This window comes from Microtus ochrogaster, chromosome 10 (assembly GCF_000317375.1).
Source record: "Microtus ochrogaster isolate Prairie Vole_2 chromosome 10, MicOch1.0, whole genome shotgun sequence".
Lineage (NCBI taxonomy): Eukaryota > Metazoa > Chordata > Mammalia > Rodentia > Cricetidae > Microtus > Microtus ochrogaster.
Window position 1 is genome coordinate 57,356,376 of NC_022016.1, and position 8,676 is coordinate 57,365,051.

The 8,676-nt window shown below is 46.1% G+C and overlaps 1 protein-coding gene across 4 annotated transcripts in view; it reads right to left on the minus strand.

The window, feature by feature from the left end:
* The window catches only part of Dlgap3 (DLG associated protein 3), a 65,150-nt gene that overhangs the window by 12,113 nt on the left and 44,361 nt on the right, over positions 1-8,676 (minus strand). The gene's annotated exons all lie outside the window — the stretch shown is intronic.

Below are 8,676 nucleotides of genomic sequence, written 5' to 3' on the forward strand. Positions count from 1 at the left end.
AAGGGGTTTAAAGGGGGAAAAGACAAGGGAACAGAGATAAAAGATAAATATTCCAAGTTCTCTCACATATGGAATGTGATTTAAATATACATGTGTACATAGTTATATATGCATATGGACAAATATGATATTAAATCAGAACGGGGACAGTTTGGAGGAGGAGAGGCACCGTTGGGGGAAGAACAAGGGAGTGCAACGGGGGTGAGTGTGGTTAATATCAGCAAGGTGCAATGATACACCAGACTTGAATTAGAAGAGATCCACCTGCCTCTGCCTCCCCAGGGCTGGGATACAGAATTTTGAGGTCAGCCTAAGCTATATGAGACCCTATTTCAAAATAACATCAGCAACACGATCACCTTTTCTTTAGCCCCCCCCTAAGTCTCGGGAACGGCTTTTCTGCATATGCTGTGCTCTGACTGTGGTCTAGGGGTCTGGGTCAGAACACAAGTGCAATAGGAACTTCTAGCTTTGTTTCTGTGACAGTCTCAATGACCCTGAGGCTAAGCTTCCAAGGGCAGGGGAGGGGGGTTCATCTGATTCAGGTCATCCTGGTAGCCTGGTACCCAAAAAGTATTTGACAAGCATAACAGGGATCCAGAAACCCGGTAAGCAAATGGAGAGGGTCAGAGGAGATGGAACCAGAGTCAGTCCCCCCCAACGATGGGTAACAGGAGGCATCCACAGACAAGCTTCAGAAAGAAGAGGCAATACACCCCAACTCCACCCAAGAAGCCATCAGGGAGCATGTCAACGGGTGGTGGTGTTTTTACATTTATTTGCTTATTTATTTACTTAGTATATGCGTGTGTGCCGTGGTGCAAATATGGAGGTCACAGAACAGTTGGCAGGAGTCGGCTTTCTCCTCCCATCGTGGCTTCCAGGGATTGGACTCAGGTTGTGAGATTTGATAGCAAGCGGCCATCTCACTGGCGCTGCCCAGCAAAGTACAGACTAGGAAGCAGGAAAGGTGAGAAATCCAGAAAAGTGGGTGGCAGCGGGTAGAGGGAGGCCTGACAGTTTGCTGAGCACGGCTACTGGGCTCCATGGCTCACAGCTAGGTAGCAGTTGGGGCATGGCGTGTGGTGGGTCAGAATTAAAGTGCCAGGGACAGAAGGGTTGGCACGAGCTGTGCAGGTGTATAACAAAGGATGCCTTCGGCAGACAAGCAAGGACGGCTAGCCAGAGAGATGGGCCAGATCTGCACTGTCCCCACCTGTCACTCCCTCTGAATTCCCAGTGTGAGCACCTGTTCCAGAGACTCAGTTCCTCACCATCTCTCCCCTAACGAGCTCACCACCAAGACCTCGCGGCTCACACCACGCTCCCTGTCAGTCTGCCTTCACGCCGCCATGTCTCCGTTTGATCCTCTTCTCCTGGTGTTGGCTACTATGGGTCTCGTGGAAATGACTGAAGAAGGAAGGTAGGAAGCGCCCGCCCCCACCCAAACACCTAGAAGAGCTGGAGAAAATAAAATCAGAAAGGTGTTTCTGCTCCAATGCCAGGCTTGGAAACAGGAGAGGCTCCGGGTTCCAGAAACAAAACGCAGTCTTAAAACTTGAATAGTGAGAGGCTTTCTAAGCCAAGAAAGCCACAGGGGGATCGGCCTGATGTATGCGGAAGGCTAGAAGGAAACGCTAAGGGGGGAAGGGAGGAGACACCCCAAACCTATGCACCAGGGGGAGATGGAGGGAGGTTTCCCACATAAAGCCAACAGCCAAAGAGGTCAACTTTGTTTATAAATGTAGACTGTTAAAAAAAAAAAAAAAATCTCACGCTGGTGATTTGGGAATGCAGCCCGGAAGGAGGATGCTGGGAAATCAGGACATGAAAGCTGTTTTGTATAGGGATATGGGATTCCAGTGTGTTCTACCAGGGAAACACAGAAACTTCAAGCTGAGATATTAATTTCCAAAGGGATCTGAAGCTCAAGTGGTACCCCAGCGAGGAGGTAATGGAGCACCCGAGGAAGGAGTGGGCAGGAGCAGACTGCACACATTCATGCATGTTTGTAAATCTACACGATTGGGCCACAAAGAACACAGTGGCTGGTCTAGCGCAGTCCTTTGAAGAGGTATAATCAAAACACTACAGAAGCACACAGGCAGGTTAGGAAGAGAGAATTAACATGGCGGAGTAAGCACACCTTTCATCCCAGCAGATGGGAGACCGAGGCAGGAGGATCACCGTGTGTTTGTGGCTAACTGTGTCTTAGAGTGGCCACCCTCCTAAAAAGCTCCATGAAATAAAGCTTTCCAAGGCTCTTGTTTATGTGTATGAGGAACTATTGACTAACTGTATTCCTAGAAAAAAAAATAAAGCAATGTGCTATCAATTCTGTGTGGAGACAATGTCTCACTGTGAAGCCCTGGATGACTTGGAACTTGTTATGAAGACAAGGCTGACCTCAAACTCACAGAAATCCACCTGCCTCTGCCTTTATGACCCTTCCTTTTTAAATACAGGGTCTCACTGTTTTCTAGGCTGGCTTCAAATTCCTGAAGTACTTCTACGAATCTGTTTTTCTTTCTTTCTTTTTGAGACAGAATCACAGCCCTGGATGGCCTAGGTCTGGCTATGCAAACCAAGCTGGCCTCTGACTCACAGAGATCCGTGTGGCCTTGCTTCCTCATTGCTACCATGCTCAGCCTGTGTGAGGTACTTTTATGCACCTCTCCGCCTGAACTGTGAATTAAACATATGAAGAAAGTAAAATATAAACATCTGAGAGTCACAATTTATAGTCAATCACATATGAGATACATCACACACACGCACACACATATATATCTATTATATGTATGTATGTATGTATGCATGATGGAGAATGTCTCAATAATCTAAGAAATTGGACTAGAGATATGGCTCAGTGTTGAAGGGCATTAGCTGGGTCCAGAGGACCCAGATTCAATTCCCAACACCCAAGGGCCAGTTAGTTCACAAACATCTGTAACTCCAGCCCCATGGGTTCCAATGCGCCTGCCCCCCTGTCTGTCTTTGGATCAAGATGCAAAGGTTCAGTACTGCTCCAGTACCAGGCAGGCTGGTTAGCCTGTGTGCCTCCACGCTCCCTGCTGTGATGCTCATAGACTAACCCTCCTCTGAAACTAAGAAAGGCCACAATTAAATGCCTTCCTTTATAAATTGCCTTGGTCATGGTGTCTCTTCTCAGCAATATAACAGTGACCAAGACAACATAGTATTAGGAATGCAAAGTAAATAAATGAATAAAACCACATAGAGGAAGAATGAACATTTACCACGCTATCACAGCAAGAGGAAGGATATTTTGTGCCACACACTTTGTAAGTTGTCCGTTTTTATACAATGGTTTAAAAATACTGACTCAAGAAGAAAAAATAAAGCCAGAATAGATTAATAACCAATAAATAAACTAAAGATAATTTTAAAACTTCTCCACTCCCCAAAAGGCACTAGACTAGTCAACCTTTGCTAACTCTTGGGGAAAATATCATTCTGCTTTATAAAACTGTTCCTAAGAACACACACAGAGAACGCTATCAAACTCATGTTAGAAGTCTAGCATGAAGGCTGGAGAGACGGCTCAGTGGTTAAAAGCACTGGCTGCTCTTCCAGATGACCCGAATACAATTCCCAGCACTTATATGGCAGCTTACACCTGTCTGTAACTCCAGTTCCAGGGCTTCTGACAGCCTCACACAGACATACATGGAGGCCAAACGCACATAAAATAAAATTAAAAAAAAATAAGTCTAGCATGAGCATAATATCTAAACTGAACAATAACTGAAACAAAATTATGGCAGAAGCATAGTGGCACACACCTGTAATCCTAGCACTTGAGAGATAGAGGCAAGAAGATCAGAGTTTAGGCCAACCTGGGCTACAAGAGATCGTCTCTAAAAAACTTATGGGCCAATATTAAAAAATAATATAACAAGACTAATTTTTAAAACCACTTTCTAAGACAACCAGGCATGGTGGTGCAGGCTTTAATTCCAGTACTCAGGAAGGCAGATGCAGGCAGGTATCTCTGAGTTTGAGGCCAGTCTGGTCTACAGAGTGAGTTCCAGGACAGCCAGGACTACACAAAGAAACCTTGTATCAAAAAAAAAAAAAGGGAAAGGAAAAAGAAGAAAAGAAAAGGAAGAAAGGAAGGAAGAAGAAATACTACTAAGGCTCCATATATTCACTTTTGGTTTGGTCTTTAGCAAAAAAGTACTATGCAGGGATTTCAGGTCTGTTACATTTCAAAGGTAACATAGTCACTGCTAGGATAGTGGATTTTTTTAAAAAAGCCCTGATTATGAGCTGTTTCCTGGGTTACAGACCGTACTTCACAGCCTCCCTTGCAGCTAGGTGGCTCCAAGTGATGCAGTTACAACAATGTCAGTGAAAGTGGTACAATTTTCAGGAAGTCTCTTATAAAAGAAAACAGCATCATTCTTCTCCCACCCTCCTTCCAACTGCTAAGAAAGTATAATTTCTGAACTCCAAATTTTTTGTATATGAAGCAATACACAAAGGTGGAAGAGCAACAAATGAGAAGACGCCTAGGGTCCTGACACTATATTACCTATGTCAAGGATAGCTTTCTTTAGTGAATAAATACACTTGGTAATGACACTATTGAAGCCCCGTTAAAGCCAAATATAACCTAAGCACACAATAAAATCAAGCAGAGGTTATCCCCAAGTCTGAAAGACTAGGCCAACGTGGAAAATTTATTCATTATATCACATTCCACATGGAGAAGGGAAGTCTAAGATCATTTCAGTAGACTCCCAGTATTCAATCAAATTCAACTCAGACATTATATTTTAAAAAATATAGATAAGGATGTAACACAGTAGTAGAGCTCTTGCCTAGCTTGTACAAAGGCCTCAGGCTTGCGTACCAGCACCAGAAAAAAAAAAAGGGATAGAGGGTTTTCTCCCTCCACTTCCCCCCCCCCCAAGACAGGGATTTTCTGTGTAGCCTTGGCGGTCCCGGAACTCACTCTGTAGGCCAGACTGGCCTCAAACTCAGGCCTGCCTCTGCCTCCCGAGTGATGGGATTAAAGGCGTGCACCACCACCAAATGACTTTCTTTCCTTCTTTCAATAATTATTTACCTTATTTCATGTTTATGAGGTTTACTTGAATGTGCCTGGTGGCCCCCAGGGTCAGAAGAGGGCATTGAAACTGGAGCTATAGACAGTTGACAACTGTCACATAAGTTCAGGGAATAGAACTTGGGTCCTCTGCAAAAACTGCCAGTGTTCTTAACATCTGAGCCATCTTTCCAGCCCAAAAGTTTTCATTTAAAAAAAAAAAAACAAAAAAAAAACAAAAAAAAACCATTAATAGAGTAGGAACAGAAGAGAATTCCTAAAGGGAAAAAAATGGTACCCATCAAAAATTGTTACAAATGTCATCTTTAGAACGCTACCTTGGGGTCTGAAGAGATGGCTCAGTGATTAAGAGTCTGGCTGCTCTTCCAGAGGACCCAGGTTCGATTCTCATCACCCACATGGAAGCCTACAACTATTTATAACTACAGCTCTAGAGATCCGACGCCCCAGATTTCTGGGCTCTAGGGGGTCCCACATGCATGTGGTATGCAGATACACACAAGCAGGCAAAACACCCAGACACATAAAATAAAAATAAATAAAGTGTATCTCAGGCCCAGTGAGATGGTCCAGCAGGTAAAAGGTGCTTCCTGTTGAGCTTGACATCTGATCTCTGGGACTCACAACGTGGAGGAAGAGAACCAACTCTTTGAAGCTGTCCTCTGATTGCCACACAGACACTGTGTAGCGAGAGTGTACACATGCACGCACACGCACAGACATACACACACACACAAGTCAGGAATTGGGCAAATCTACTACCACTCAACAGGGTGTATAATTTGATACATTATTATAAGAAAAAAAATTAAAGCAACATCTTACTATGTACCCCTGCCTGGTCTGGAACTCACTATGTAGGTTAGGGTGGCCTTGAACTCACAAAGGTAGAATCTGCTTGCCTCTGCCTCCTAAGTGCTGGGATTAAAGACATTTATCATCCCATCCAGCAAAGAAAAAATAACATTTAAAATACAGATTTGAAAGAAAATATCTTCACTTGAAGAAACTAATTAACTATATAGAAAATCCATCACGATTATCAGATAACCTGAGACTTGATAAGGGCCCAGCAAGATTGCTGAATACGAAATCAATATCCAGAGCTTAAGAGTTCACATGCATGAGCTTCAGCCAATTATAAATGCATTGGAGAGAAGCCTGCTGTAAGAGCCAGCAGAGTTCAAAACATCACCCACCACCCTCCTGCAGCCTGGGAATCACCCTGGTTCGCTGTTTCTACTATCTTGTCCCCTCAGATTTACTCTCCGTCTACTGCCAGGCACGACGTGGTGGCACACGCCTGTAATTCCAGCGTTCGGGAATTGGAGGCAGGAAGATCAGGAGCTTGGGGTCAGCCTCAGCTACGTAAGTGAGCTCTAGGCCAGTTAGGGATATGTATGACCCGATCTTTAAAAAAAAAAAAAGAAAATCAAATCTCCATTCAGTACTTAATACTCTTTTGTAAACATAAATTAAAGCGAGTCACACTGTTCCTTTAACCTTTTAATAGCTACTCATTATGTATGATTAGAGCCCAGTTCTTTTAGCCTGTGCCCTGCACAACCTGGCCCCAGCATTCTCCAGCTCTCAGCACTGCCCACTCCCCCCACACTGGCCATATGACCCTCCCCCCAGTTCCCAACACACACCTGAGTCTTTCCACCTCCCCACACGCTATCCCCTCTCCCCCAAATGCTTGTCTCCAATATCACCCCCATGTGCCCCTCATCTGCCTACTCTAAGTTCACTTCTTCCCCTCTTTATGTATTATACTGCTACACAGAACACTGTTCTTAATCATGAATTATTTATACAGTCTTGATTTCCCTCTAGCCCATAACTTCTATGAGGTAAAAAGTCTTATCTTTGACAGTTCCCAGAGCATTTGATACACAGCCCAGGAACTGTCTCATACCAAATGCTCAGTAATTATCGGTTGACTGACATCATCACTGAATGGCTGGGTGGTGGTGTGCTCATCAAAGGCCCACAGCAACACATTTGCAGGTCTCTGGCTTGTTTGAAGGAACGGAGGACCGCCCAGCAGCAGCGGCCTATCCACATGAGGAGTCAAAAAGCCTTCCCAGGGAACCAATCAAGATTTGGGGGCTGGTTTAGGGAAAGCAGGAAGGAGGCTGGGAGCACCGAGCTGTAGCACCCATGACCCTTACTCCTTCTCTAATTCAAACCATGGTTTGCAAAGGAACTCTGCCACACAGGACACTGTTCTGTAGTTTTCATGGCCTCTTAAGGGTTTGGAGGACAGCAGCTGCAAGATAGGTCAGGTAACTGGGCAGCTTGGTCTCCTAGCATCTAAGGAGTACGTTGCTTCACGGAGTGGACAGAGACAGTGACTCCCCCAGGAACCCCAAGACTTGACCGCCTAGGCACTCAAACAAGGCTACTCCAGAGGTTCCCAGAGACGGCAATAACTCTGGGAGGATTGGAAGGCTCAGCCATGGTGCCCGGGGACAGCTATAAGGGGCTGCCACCCAGGCTCTCGCGTCACCCCCGCCACGGCTACAGCCTTAATGACTTCAATTACCATGAAAGCCCTCGGAGCCCTTGCCAAGAAGGTTCCCTGCCATCATACTCAGACCCACCAGTCTGGTGTCATTGAAGCCTAGAGGACACACAGGGCCACGGTGGCACTGCCACCTGGTCATTAGTGAAAGTGTCTCCCTCCAGGCTTCCCAAAGCAGAGAGGACTCTTTCCAGGCCTCCCTCCGGGGCTCACAATGTTAATTCTTCAGCTGGAAATTAAGGAAGCAATGTTTCTGAGGCCACCTAATGCCAAAATAGTGGCTGCTGGCAATTCTAGTATCTCTGATTCACCCCTGATTCAGGCACATAATAGGTACCCCCTACTGGTTAAATGCTTGTGTGAGCCAAGTGAGGAGGAGTGTTATAACTGCCAGGGACCCACGAGAGGCAATCTTCCTGTTTGTTTCTTTTGAGCTCATACACTGGTACACCGCGGGATGTAACAAGGGACTGGCAGAATCCTGTTATCCCCTGCTAAAGAACAATTGCTGGAGGCCTGCTCAGCACCTACCGATAACACCACCACCACCACCACCACCACCACCACCACCACCACCACCACCACCCCTTTCCTTCCCCTGACCACTGCACCTCTCCTGCAGCCCCAGTTCACCCGGACTGGCGGGAGTTCAAGCACTCGGTGCAGAGTTATCAGCTACCGTGGCAACACCATCATGAACAACTGACTCCCCAGTAGAAGGGCCTGGGGAGAGAGCTTGGTGGGCAAGCTTAGACAAGCATTAGGACCTCAGCTTTATCCCCAGACACCCCTGTGAAAAAGTCAGGTATGGAGGCATGCACTTGTAATCCTAGCACTGGGAAAGCAGAGGCAGGAGGATCCCTGGGACTTGGCAGCCAGCCAGTCAAATCTAATTGGTGTGTACTAGGCCCTTGGGAAACCTTGTCTCAAGAAAACACGGGGGGATGTCTCAGTGGACAAAAGTTCTTGCCGGGCAGTGGTGGCGCATGCCTTTAATCCCAGCACTCGGGAGGCAGAGGCAGGCGGATCTGTGTGAGTTCGAGACCAGCCTGGT